At 51.3% G+C, this 14,139-nt stretch overlaps 1 pseudogene; it reads right to left on the bottom strand.

Moving 5' to 3' along the window:
• Nucleotides 1-6,986: 6,986 nt before the first annotated feature.
• On the bottom strand, nt 6,987-7,209 carry LOC125507729 (annotated as a pseudogene).
• Between the last annotated feature and the right edge of the window lie 6,930 nt (nt 7,210-14,139).

Here is a 14,139-nt window from a genome sequence, read left to right as displayed (position 1 = left end):
TCCAATTGACCAAATAAGTAATCTAACTCCTCCACGGGGTTACGAAGGACCTAGGGGATATTTCATCTATGGGGTACGAAGTCATATGACGAATGAAAATTAAAGAAAAATATGAATACCATCAGATGGCTTCTGGTTCATGGACATGACGAAATTGGCACGGCCAACTACCATCATAGGATGTAAAGAGATGTCTACAGCGTACTACAGGTATGAAATAGTATGCGTATAAAAGGAATTAGGCAGAGGCTCACCGAGTTGGATGGAACGGTGCGGTGAAGTTGAAGAACAGTGTACACGCACATGTGAAATTCTTCGCGTGTGGTCGACGGAACGCGTTCCTTCTTCTCTGAATGGAACCACGACATGGAGCAGGACCTTCGAGCGCAAGGATTTGGATGGAGGTGTGGTGAGTCGCCGGGAACAAGCTCTCGTGTCCATGGATCAGCAGCAATTTGAGGAGGGTTCTTGGCAAAACAAAGATGGGAGAAGGCAGGAGGGCTGAGAGGAATGAGAGAGGGGATCGGGGCGCTCGTCCATGTACTCACGGATTTGGAAACCGTGAAGTATTAAGGAAGTTAGAGGAGGGGTGCATAGTGGCTGTAGGTTTTCTCTTCTCTGTAATGGGTGCGCGTGTAAGCGTGGGTGAAAGAAGGAGATGAAGTGATTGAGGATTCGAGGTGGAAGAAGAGGTGGAGGCGCACGATAAGGCCTTTTAGTTTTGGAAACCGATGGGTTTATGGGAAATAAAAGGAGAGGAGGAATCATGACTGTTGACGTTTCCTTTCTGTAGGATTGTGAGCGTACAGAGAGGGAGGAGAAGAGAGGTCGCTCTGCTGGGTGAGATGAGCCAGATCGGCCAGACCCATGAGGAAGGAGGGAAGAAGGAAAAAAAACAGAGAGAGGGGGTTGTTGGGCTACGGTCCAAGAGAGATGAAGAAAGAAAGAAAAGAGATGGGTTGGGTCCATTCGGGTGAGAGGAATAAGAAACACAAGGGAAAATAGAGAAGGTAGATTGGGCATCGAATATTGCCCAGAGTTTGGGAAAAGAAATTAAATATATTTTCCTTCTTAGGAAAATCTAGAAAAGGAATAGAAGCTAACAAATTCAACAAAAGTTACAAAATACAAATGTGCATAATTTAATATGCTGAAGGGAGAAAAACAAAACCCAACTAAAAGAGAAGAACAAAATCAATTTAAATTTAAGTTGGTATTAGTTCAAATTAAACCCTCCAAATTATAAAAGTCCAGTTTAAGCTTTGTTAACAAATAAAACAAATGAAATTTTCTCGCGCTGATTTTTGGTAAACTTTTTCTTAAAACATCCCGAAACTCGGGATGTTACAGCCGCCGTCAGCATTGATCTTGGTATCGTGCAGTTCTGGCGGTAGCCATGCAGACCGCGTCGGCTGTCCTGGGCCCGGAGTTACACGCGGGTCCCTGGGCATTGCATGCATGCCCCTGGATATTGCATGCAGGTCCTTTGATATCGCATGCAGGTCCTTCGTGCGCGCCCCCTCTCTGGTATTTGATGAAGCTCCACCATGAATTTGGTGATGAAGACATGGGTACTGAGGGGGCTATGGAACTGCTCATCATGGATAGCTCGGCGTCTCGCCCACCAGATTGCCCACATAGTGACAAGCACCCGCGCCAGGTCCACCGTAGGAAGGGTATCCACTAACCAAAACATCCATAGCTTAGCATCGTCCGTCCGATTAGAGATGATTGTTTCCGTGATTTCTTCATCAGCGAGAGCCCAAACACACCGAGCCATATGGCAGTCAAACAGGGCGTGACGCCACGTGTCCACCGCCGCGTGACAGATAGAGCATTCAGCGGAATCGGCCATGCTTCTGTGTTGTCGAACAGCCCCCCTGGGTATAGAGGTTTTGGCAAGTCTCCACGCAAAGACACGTACTTTTGAGGGAACCGCTGTGCCCCAAAGTTTGGCCCATGAGCGGCTATCAGCTGTGACGTTGGAGTGACCGTCATTATGCTCCAGCCAATCTGTATGTTGTTGTTTCGTCGCTGCCAGCAATTTGTATGCTGAGCTCACAGTGAAGATCCCTCTCCTCTTGTAATGCCACGACCAGAAGTCAGCTTGAACCTTGCTGCTAAGGGGAATGTTGAGGATTGCCTCCACGTCCATCGGGTACAAATGTTCATCAAGCATTGCACGATTCCAAGTGTGGGTGACCAGGTTTATAAGCTCAGATAACCGTTGAGGAGGATTCTGGGATTTTGGGCTCACCGGCCTGAGTTTGAAGTCGCGGGGGACCCAGTTATCCTGCCAAATGTTGGTGCTATCCCCGGATCCGATGCGTTTCAAAAGGCCGAGCTTTAGTGCATCCCGCCCCTCAACAATAGATCGCCACACTTGTGATGGGTTTCTCCCCACTTCTGCATCAAGGATTGAAGAGGATGGATAGTATACCGCTCGCAGAATCCGGGCGCTGAGAGAGTTCGGCTGGGTCAGAAGCCACCAAGCTTGTCGGGCAAGTAGTGCCAAGTTGAAGAGCTCAATATCTCGGAAGCCCATGCCGCCCATGTTCTTAGGCTGCGACATAACTTCCCATGACACCCAGGAAGTCTTCCTCTCTCCCTTCTTAGATCCCCACCAAAATGTCCTCAACAAACCATTTATATGCTGACAAAGACCCCGAGGCAATTTGAAGCAGGCCATGGAATAGGTAGGAATCGCTTGAGCAACTGATTTTATTAGCACTTTGTTACCACCAACAGATAAAACCTTCTCCATCCAACCTTGCACTTGCTTCCATATACGGTCCTTTAGGTACTTGAAAGCCCCTTCCTTAGCTCTCCCAACATCGGCTGGAAGGCCAAGATATTTGTCTGACAATTTTTCATTCTGAACTTGTAAGACTCGCATCACCTGTTGCTTCAGAGCATCCACACAGCCCTTGCTGAAAAAGATTGATGACTTGTCCTTGTTGATGCGCTGGCCAGAAGCTTCACAATAACGTTGCAACAAAGAATTCACCCTCATCGCCATCTCAGGTGTAGCATCAAAAAATAAGAGGCTATCATCAGTGAATAATAAGTGATTTACCTCCGGAGCGCCCTCCGCAACCTTGATACCCCGTATACTCTCAGTCGGAGCAGCTGACTTGAGCAAACATGAGAGACCCTCGGTGGCTAGCAGAAACATATATGGAGATATTGTGTCACCTTGTCTGAGTCCTCATGAAGGGCTGAACTCTTCTTGCTTTGCACCATTAAAAACAACCGAGAAAGAGACTGAGGTAACACACCTCATAACAATCTCAGTGAAACGTGCACTTATGCCTAGTTTTAGCATCACCCTTTCAAGATAGTTCCACTCAATTCTATCATATGCTTTCATCATATCAAGCTTCAAAGCACAAAATCTGTTACCCTTGATCTTCCGTGTTTTCATGTAGTGGAGACATTCATAAGCAGAGATGAAGTTATCCGTGATAAGTCGTCCCGGTACGAATGCTGATTGTTCCTCAGAGATGATTTCGGGGAGAATGAGCTTGAGCTGATTAGCCAGAACCTTAGATGCAATCTTGAAGATCACATTGCAGAGACTTATCGGTCTAATTGTCCTAAGTTTTTTGGACTTGCAATTTTGGGAATTAAAACAATGAACATTTGATTTATCTCCTCCGGGGAATCCTCTCCCTTTAGAACACGTAGCACCATATCAGTTACCTCATCACCGCACAACTCCCAGTGCCTCTGAAAGAAATGTGCCAGAAAGCCATCGGGCCCTGGAGCCTTGGTAGGGAACATCTGAAAAAGAGCCGCTTTCACTTCGGTGTTGGTATATCGAGCGTTGAGCATGTCATTCATGGCACCATCCACCCTGGATGGTATGTGGGAAAGCACTTCCTCAATCCCGATAGTATTCTCAGAGGCATAAAGATTACCATAGAAGCTTGTTGCCATGTTTGCCATCTCTTGCTCATCCGTATAGACAGTACCGTCCGCTCGATGCAATTCGCTGATGCGGTTCCTTGCCTTCCGAGCGCTAGCTTTCCGATGAATTTTTTTTGTCTTGTTGTCACCCTCCGCCAGCCACTGAACACGAGCTCGTTGGCGCCACATGATTTCCTCGCGCAAGCACAACTCAGCCATGCGGGCTTCAACCCGCTCTTCTTCTGGCGACGGTCCTGTGCGATCTGGCAGCGCTCGCAATTCTGCAAGTTTCATACAAAGTGACCGCAGTTCCGTTCTGACAGCACCAAAAGTGGTTCAGCCCCACTTGTGCAGCCTGCCAGCAACATAGGAAACTTTCTCGGACAGTGCCACTACAGATTGGCCCTTGCCATTAGAGTTCCACACCTCCGCAACCACATCACTAAATCTCGGGTCACGCTCCCACATGCATTCATATCGGAACTACTTTTGCTTTGCTCTCACACTTGTATCCACAAGATCCCTCTCCAAAAGGATAGGGCAATGGTCAGATTTAGCCGCTGTTAGATGTTCCACCGAAGCAAATGGAAAGAGGGCAGACCATTCGGCTGTACCCAAGGCTCTGTCCAGCCGAACTCTGCAGAAGTGGCCTCCTGATACTTTTTTCTCCCAGGTCCAGTCCAAACCTCGGTAACCCAAATCAGCAAGTCCACATAGATCCACAGCCTCTCTGAATGCATCAATTTGTGCACTATCACGCTCATTAGGCCCAAATTGTTCCTCGGGCCGTAGGATCTCATTGAAATCCCCAATACACATCCATGGAAGGGTGCTCTCCCCTCTCAATCTTGTCATCGTGTTTCAGGTTTTGTACCAGAGAGATCTCGTTGCTTCCCCGTAAAAACAAGAAAGGTGCCATTGTTCCCTCCCTGTTTCGAGCAACCCATGCATCAACATGATACTCTGAATAGTTCTTTATTTCAACCGTCACCGAATTTTTCCAGAAGATACAAATACCTCCACTATGACCACTACTGCCAACAGCAAAACTAAAATCAAACCCTAAAGAGAAACGAAGACCTTCGACACGACTCTTCTGTAACTGAGTTTCAACTAAGCAAAGAATAGTAGGGGAACTAAGCTCCACCAGATCGCGGAGCTCTCGAATTGTCGCAGGATCGCCTATCCCACGACAGTTCCAACTTAGGATTTTCATTGGGCTTGGCGGTGCTCCGAGGAGGAGCCCGCCAACAACGCCATCTTATCAGTTCCTTGCTTCAATGGTGACCCTGTCTTCTTTGCTTTCTTGGCATCCCTTGGTGAGACATAAGCAAGAGGTGGTGGTGGGACGACCAAAGTGGTGTCAGCTTTATTAGTTGCCTCGCTCCTCCTCATACCCTCCGCAGTAGCCGAGCTGTCCGACAAGACAAGATTCAGGTTTCTCCTGACAGTTTCAGCGATGGGCGTCTCCTGCCTCTCAGGCCCAGTCTTCAGAGGGCTAGTCACATCATCCTCTTCCGCAGTCGAGTCAAAACCCGCATCCTGAGACGGACGCTTACGTGGTGGTGAGCGCTGGCGGGTAGGATTGCGGCCTGCCCTACCTCTTCCTCTACCACCCGAGCGACCCCCTCGAGGGGCCCATCCACCTTGCTGCTCTGGTGCAACCTCCCTTCTTTGTGCCAACATCCAGCTTCCCCACTGCTTATCCTTCTCTTCCCAAACACCATCACCGCACTCCTCGTGGTTGTGACCCATGAAACCACAAACTTTACAGAAATAGGGAATCTTCTCATACTTCACTGGGAGGCGGAGTCTTCCCTCTCCTACAACATTCAGAGGCGTAACCCGTGTAAGAGGTTTGCTGACAAGTACCCTAGCTCAAACCCTAACATAATCTCCTTTGTAATACAGACGAGGAGCAAGCTGGACTTCTTTCACCCTTCCAATGCGGCGGGCGAGTTGATCAACAACCTCCGCTTTGCGATAGAGTTCTGGTATGTTATGGATCCGAGCCCACACGTGTAATCCATCAAAATCAAAGGATGTTGGTTCCTTCTTCCCATCGTAGTCCTCAATCAGCATCCCATCCCCCTAAAAAGCCATGGCCCTCCATGCACTACCTTCTTCCAATCCCCCAGACAGAACATCTGGAAGATGAACAGATTTTCTCCCGCCTCTCTGTACTTCGGCACATGCGCCAGTGACCAGATGGATTTCATGCACTCAAACATCGCTGATGAACTGAAGATGCGGGTAGTGTTCACTTTCCCGATCGCCAGCCACTTGGCATCTGCTTCGAACTTCTTTACCTCCTCCTCCCCTACAACCACATCATCAAGTTCGTCATCCTGGAGATCCAGGTGCTGCAGCAGTTCCTCGAGGTTCTTTCCTGTCCCGCTCGACGACGCCGACTCCGCTTGGTCCGCCATCTGTGATTCTTCCTTCGCCTGGAAACAAAGCGCCCAAACAACCGAACCAAACTCCCCCCTGCCGATCAAGAGATGACCAGGGCGTGGGGAACAGCCGGCGGTAAGTAGAAGCAGTGAGAACTCTAGGCGGCGATGGGATCGCCGCCAGAGCCAGAAACCCTAAACGAGAGGGTACAGATACGCCCGTTATTATTTTCCTTTTCACGAGGCCCTGCAGAGAAACTAGTTATTATGAAGGCTTATTGCGGGCTGCTGCATCTGCACAAGGTAGGCCCATATGGATGACTACCGCCGTTCGCCAACAAAACTCTCCTGCTAAAAGAAAATCTTGAACTCGAGAGGAGCAACGAGAACAGTAATATTGACGAGAAAGCCTCTGGTGCGCGGGCCTCTGCTATATGAACCTCTGTATCTCGAACTCGTATTTGGCCCGATCAGTCAGTTAACCCAGCAATCTACTCCTACTAATCAAATTTATAGCAAACTCCTCACAAAGCATATAGACACCGCAAACGCCTTAGATTATAAGACAAACACACAAAACAACACCCATTTTATTGAAATCTTCTTCATCAATCATGCACAAACTCAGGCGGACCGACCAGGTTACAGCATACAGGAAGGGATTAGATTAGGATGAGAATAGGATTAGATGGGGATGGCCGTGGAGACGCACGGGTAGACGACCCTGGAGGGGTGGCCCATGATGCGGCGGCCCTTGCGGTGGCGGAACAGGTACACCACCGCGCCCACCGGCCACTCTATGACGCCGTGTCACCACGAACGCCAGGATCCCCAGCGTGGGCCCAATGAACTTGCACCGGCACGGGTTCTCCCTGGTCCCGCACTACACGCATGCCGGGAACGCCATGGCTAGCAAGCTCCTTGCCGAATCCGAGCTCTCTGTTTCAAGTTATGGTGGACGAATTTTTAGGAGCAGGGATGGGGATCGATGTATTTAACTAGTAGCAATCTCTCAGAGTACAGAGTAATGGCGATTACAAGCCAAGCCGTCAGGGTTCGTGATTCACTGGATGAGGGGAAAAGCAAGGCAGCGGTGGCTTAAGTAGTGGGGGTAGTTGGACCGGGCCGGTTGTGCCATTCTGGGCCGAAGTAGCGCTGGTTGCTGCGTCGGGCGCGGCTGGGCCGAGCCCGCGCCTCGTTGGCAGGTGTGGGCCGAGCCGTCAGGGGAGTTAACATCCCCTCCTCATTGAGACGAGGCTTGCCCCCAAGCCTTCACATGAGGAAAGCGAGCTTGAAGCGCTTGCTTGTCTTCCCAGGTGGTGTCGAGTGCTGCGCCCGCTGACCATTGGACTTGGACTTGCTCGATCATGATCTCATTCTTCTTGCGCCATCTTGTTTGGAGAATCTTGATCGGAATCGCCGTGTCGCCTGCTTCTGATGGTAGAGTTGTGGATGCTGTTGCGCCTGGGAGTAGCGCTTGCCGAAGTTGCGAAACATGGAATACCGGGTGCACCGTTGCTTGAGGGGGAAGTTGCAGTTTGTAGGCGACGTTATTGACCTTGTCGATGATCTTGAACGGAGCGTAGTACTTGTAGCTGAGCTTGTGATTTGCTTGAGGGGCCACTGAGGTTTGGATGTAAGGCTGCAGCTTGAGGAAGACTTGATCACCGACCTGAAACTGACGGAAGGAGCGCTTCTTGTTCGCCTGATCTTGCATGATCTGGCGTGCGCGATGGAGTTGTTGTTGGATGAGATCTTGCATAACTGCCCATTCCTCAAGCCAGGTTTGCAGCGCTGGTACCGACGACGATGTTGATGCAGTGATCCCCCAGTGCCTTGGTTCTCTCCCAAACATGGCCTTGAACGGCGTCATCCCGATGGCGGAGTGATGCGACGAGTGTTGGGGAACGTGGTAATTTCAAAAAAAAAAATTCCTACGCACACGCAAGATCATGGTGATGCATAGCAACGAGAGGGGAGAGTGTGATCTACGTACCCTTGTGGACCGACAACGGAAGCGTTAGCACAACGCGGTTGATGTAGTCGTACGTCTTCACGGCCCGACCGATCAAGCACCGAAACTACGACACCTCCGAGTTTTAGCACACGTTCAGCTCGATGACGATCCCCGGACTCCGATCCAGCAAAGTGTCGGGGAAGAGTTCCGTCAGCACGACGGCGTGGTGACGATCTTGATGTACTACCGTCGCAGGGCTTCGTCTAAGCACCGCTACAATATTATCGAGGATTATGGTGGAAGGGGGCACCGCACACGGGTAAGAATATGATCACGTGGATCAACTTGTGTGTCTAGGGGTGCCCCCTGCCCCCGTATATAAAGGAGCAATGGGAGGAGGCCGGCCGGCCCCTATTGGGGCGCCAGGAGGAGTCCTCCTCCTAGTAGGAGTAGGACTCCTACTAGGAGGGGGAAGGAAGTGGGGAGGGAGAAGGAAAGGGCGGCGTCGCCCCCCTCTCCTAGTCCAATTCGGACCAGGGGGGAGGAGGCGCGCGGCCCACCCTGGCTTCCCCTCTCTCTCTCCACTAAGGCCCATATGGCCCATTACTTCTCCCGGTAGGGTTCCGGTAACCCTACGTCTCTCCGGTTTTCTCCGAAATCACCCGGAACACTTCCGGTGTCCGAATATAGCCGTCCAATATATCAATCTTTATGTCTCGACCATTTTGAGACTCCTCGTTATGTCCGTGATCACATCCGGGACTCCGAACTAACTTCGGTACATCAAAACTCATAAACTCATAATATAACTGTCATCGAAACCTTAAGCGTGCGGACCCTACGGGTTCGAGAACAATGTAGACATGACCGAGACACGTCTCCGGTCAATAACCAATAGCGGAACCTGGATGCTCATATTGGCTCCTACATATTCTATGAAAGATCTTTATCGGTCAGACCGCATAACAACATACGCTGTTCCCTTTGTCATCGGTATTTTACTTGTCCGAGATTCGATCGTCGGTATCTCAATACCTAGTTCAATCTCGTTACCGGCAAGTCTCTTTACTCGTTTCGTAATACATCATCTCGCAACTAACTCATTAGTTGCAATGCTTGCAAGGCTTATGTGATGTGCATTACCGAGAGGGCCCAGAGATACCTCTCCGACAATCGGAGTGACAAATCCTAATCTCGAAATACGCCAACCCAACATGTACCTTTGGAGACACCTGTAGAGCTCCTTTATAATCACCCAGTTACGTTGTGACGTTTGGTAGCACACAAAGTGTTCCTCCGGCAAACGGGAGTTGCATAATCTCATAGTCATAGGAACATGTATAAGTCATGAAGAAAGCAATAGCAACATACTAAACGATCGGGTGCTAAGCTAATGGAATGGGTCATGTCAATCACATCATTCTCCTAATAATGTGATCCCGTTAATCAAATGACAACACATGTCTATGGTTAGGAAACATAACCATCTTTGATTAATGAGCTAGTCAAGTAGAGGCATACTAGTGACGTTTGGTTTGTCTATGTATTCACACAAGTATTATGTTTCCGGATAATACAATTCTAGCATGAATAATAAACATTTATCATGATATAAGGAAATAAAATAATAACATTATTATTGCCTCTAGGGCATATTTCCTTCAAGAAGTTGTACCAGAACTGCGCCAGAGGTACCCAGAAACTCCATCGCTTCGGGCACGCTTGTACGAAGCAGCGCAGATAAGTCTCGATGCATTGGTTCACCCTCTCGGTTTGGCCGTCAGTCTGCGGGTGGTTCGCCGTGCTCATGCGCAATTCTGTACCTGCATATTTGAACAGTTCTTGCCAAAAGTGGCTGGTGAAAACTGGGTCGCGATCAGATACAATAGCCCTGGGAAAACCGTGCAGCTTGTACAGTTGTTGCATGTAGAGGATAGCCACTTTAGCTGCTGTATAGGGGTGAGCCAGGGGAAGGAAGTGGGCAAACCGAGTTCTCTTGTTCGACCACCACAAGCAAGCAATTGTGTTGACCCAATTGCGGCAATCCGTCCACGAAGTCCATGGTGATGAGATCCCACGACTCCTTGGGGATTGGTAATGGCATTAATAGCCCTGGTGAAGTTGTGCGGTCTGGTTTGGCCTATTGACAAACCTGGCAGCACCGCACATACTGTTGCACATGCGCCTTCATCTTGGGCCAGGGAAACAACCTGCGGATGCAGCGATAGGTCACTAGGAAGCCGGAGTGGCCACCCATTGGGCTGTCGTGGAAAGCCGCGATGATGTGTTGTTGCATAGCTGTGGTTCCCCCCAACCAGATGCGGCCACGGCGGAGCAGTCCGTTATGTAGTTGGAATCGTCCTTTTGGATCCTCTCGAACAACTAGTTGCTCCAGGAGTTTTTGCACCTGTGGGTTGGTGTTGTAGCTGTTGATAATATCTTTGAGCCACGCTGGTTGGCACACGCTGATGGTGTGTAGTACTTCAGCTGTTTTTGCTCTGGACAAGGCAACCGCTGCTGTGTTCTCGGCTCCCTTTTTGTACTTGATGATGTATCGGAGCCCCAGCAGTTTAGTGAAAGCCCGTTGCTGCCATGGTGTCGAAAGCCTCTGCTCCATCAGATGCGTCAAGCTGCACTGATCAGTAAGGATGCTGAATTCGGCATGTTGGAGGTAGGGACACCACTGGTCTACGGCCACAATAACTGCCAAGTATTCCTTCTCGTAGGTCGAGAGTCCTTGGTATCGGGGCTCAGGGCTTTGCTCATGTAAGCAATCGGGTGACCATCCTGCTGCAGTATCGCCCCGATCCCTTTGTCACATGCGTCAGTCTCGATCACGAATGGTTTGGCGAAGTTGGGCAGCGCCAGAACTGGGGCTTCGATCAGGTGTTGCTTGAGTAGCTGGAATGCTGTATCTGTGGCCGGTGTCCAGACGAACGGCTCCCCTTTCTTCAGAAGGTTGAACAGTGGACGAGCTATGATTCCAAAGTTCCTGACGAATCTTCGATAGTACCCAGCGAGCCCCAAGAAGCTGCGGACTGCTTTGACATCAGTTGGAGTCGTCTAGTTGGATACTGCCTGTATCTTGGTTGGTTCCGTGGACACCCCTTGATCGCTGATGACGTGCCCTAGGTATGATAGGCTGTGCTGGCCGAACTCGCACTTGGACATCTTCACGTGCCATTGGTCTCGGCGCAAAAGTTGCAGAACTTGTCGCAGGTGATTGATGTGGTCTCGCAGAGTCTTGCTGAACACGAGGATGTCATCGAAGAACAGGAGCACGCACTTGCGGTCGACTGGTTTGAGGGTGGTCGTCAGAGCTCCGTTGAACGTGGCCGGTGCACCCGCTAACCCAAAAGAAACCACCAGGAACTCGTAGTGGCCTGAATGCGTCTGGAACGCGGTCTTGTACTCTTCGCCTTCTGCCAAGCGAATCTGGTGATAGCCCGATCGCAGATCCAGCTTGGAGAACCAGGCTGCACCGTGCAGCTCATCCAGCAACTCTTCGATGATAGGCACGGGGTACTTGGCGATGTAAGTGATGGCGTTGAGGTGTCTGTAGTCGATACAGAGCCTCCATGTCCCATCCTTCTTCTTGACGAGGATAGCTAGAGAGCAGAAGGGGCTGCTGCTTTTCTGGATAATGCCCTTGCGGAGAAGCTCTTCCACTTGTGCATCGATCTCCTTCTTGTGCTCTGGCTTGTGCCAGTAGGATCGGATGTTCACCGGCTGGGCTCCTGGTATGAGCGGAATCTTGTGGTCCCAGTGGCGGCGGGGTGGCAACCCTTCTAGTTCTTTGAACACATCTGCGAATTCCTCTAGGACAGCTTGAATCTCTGGCGAGGTGGTGCTGTTGCTGCCCTCGCCGGTCGTCGTGTAAATCAACGCCATATGCGTGATGGCATCCGTGTTGCACAGTTGCTGGAGTTGGAGAGCGTTGATGACGGTGCAAGTTGAGGAAGTAGCCTCGTGCCCGTGTAGACGAATTGCCCACGCGGTTGACGGGATCTCGATGAGCTTCGCGCGCCAATCCACGGTCATGGGACTGTGCTCCTCGAGCCAGTCCATGCCCAAGATTGCGTCATATGTCCCAAGCACCAGCACCTTCATATTCGTCATGAACTGGTGGCCCCGAGTGCACCATTGGCACTGTGGCACACTAGCAGAGCAGGCGAGCGCTCCCCCATCGTCCACGCGCACCTGGTACGCGCGTGGGAGAGGGTGGACTCCTTGGATGGTCGCTGCCAGGCGCTCGTTGATGAAGGACGTTGTGCTGCCGGAGTCCACTAGCATCAGCACCTCACGCCCTTGGATCCACACGCATAACTGGAACGCCTTGCTCGATACGCCCCCCGTTAGGGCCGGTTTGGATATTGCCATGACTACTTCATCTTGAGCGGTTTCTGGTTGCGTTGGTGCTGATGTTGCGTCGATGCCGAAGAGTTCCAGAAGTTCTTCGACGACGTGGAGTTGGACCGACGTCGGGCAGGTGTGGTCGGGTCCCCATCGTTCGCCGCACTTAAAGCACAGGCCGCGCGCTCTGCGGTAGTCGCACAGGGCCTTGAGCTTGGATGAGTCGGCTCGTGCGGCGTCTGTGCCGCGGCGATCCGTGGCTGGAGCTGGTGGTGTCGCGCGCGCCAGAGGAAGCAACACGTTGAGCCTCGGCGATGCGTCGGGAGGGCGCGTAGGCGTGGGGCGCTGCACCTCCGCACGCGCGTTGTCGGCCACCTCCTCCTGGAGCAGCACCAATTCACAGGCCGTGTCCAGGTCGGGTGGTCGCTGGACCATGACCACCGCTCGGATGTCCGCCCATAATCCTTTCACAAAACGTGTGAGAAAATAAAATGGGTGAATAGAGTCTGACTAAGAGCTCAAATGATTAATGATCAATTCAAAGCGCTCGATAAAATCAACCACGGTGGATGTATGTTTAATGGTGTAAAATTGACGAATGAGCAGTTGATGACGATCGCGACCAAATCGTGTAGTTAACAGGGCAGAGAAGGATTCCCAATCGAAGCTATTGAGCTTCTTTTGGAGTGACTGTAACCAAATGGCCGCAGCCCCCGAGAAGTTGAGGGCGGCCATGGGAACCCAGAAGGTTCTGTGAATGCCAAACATGGAAAAATACTGCTTGCACATCGTTTTCCACATGTTCGGGTTCTCGCCCGTGAATTGGGGAAACGAAATGGAAGGGTGGGCTTGTCAAGCCCGCAAGCATCTGACTAGCATGCGCAAAAGGAGAAGATAAGATCTCGATCTGACTGTTGGCCGAGAGGGGCGGCGGCATCTGGAACGACACCGCCGGCCTCCCCCGATGCAGGTTGAAATCGCCGTGGTCCTTAGACCCTTGAGGGGTGTCCTCATCGCCTCCCGCCAGGCCCAAGTTGTCGGAGGGCAGCACGGGCGGTGGCGCCGTAGTGTGGAGTGGTGGCGCGCCCCCGTTGGTGTCGGTGGTGGGAGGTGGGCGCGCCTGTTGGAGGGCGGTGACCGCGTCACCCAGATCAGAGACGCGGCGCTCCAGATCCGGCCGCCATGCGACGATATCGTCGAGGCGGGCGGTGACCGCAGTGAGGGCCGCGATGTTGGCCTCCATCGTCGCTGTGAGCTTGTCGAGGTAGGCCTTTGCGGATGGATCCATGGTTTCGACGATGAAACGACCGTGGCGGATCCCTCGAGTTTTGATGAGGTGAGCCAGATCGGGCGGATGGGGTGGTGGTGTTCTGGCGACTGATACCAGATGTTAGGAGCAGGGATGGGGATCGATGTATTTAACTGGTAGCAATCTCTCAGAGTACAGAGTAATGGCGATTACAAGCGATCTCACTCGAACTAGGGTTCATACAAGAGGAAAGGGGAACGGAAGAGGAAGCCGCCGCC

The sequence above is a fragment of the Triticum urartu genome, chromosome 5 (genome assembly GCF_003073215.2).
Source record: "Triticum urartu cultivar G1812 chromosome 5, Tu2.1, whole genome shotgun sequence".
In the NCBI taxonomy this organism is placed as follows: domain Eukaryota; kingdom Viridiplantae; phylum Streptophyta; class Magnoliopsida; order Poales; family Poaceae; genus Triticum; species Triticum urartu.
Note: the sequence above shows the minus strand (reverse complement) of the source record. Positions and strands in the feature narration are given on the sequence as shown.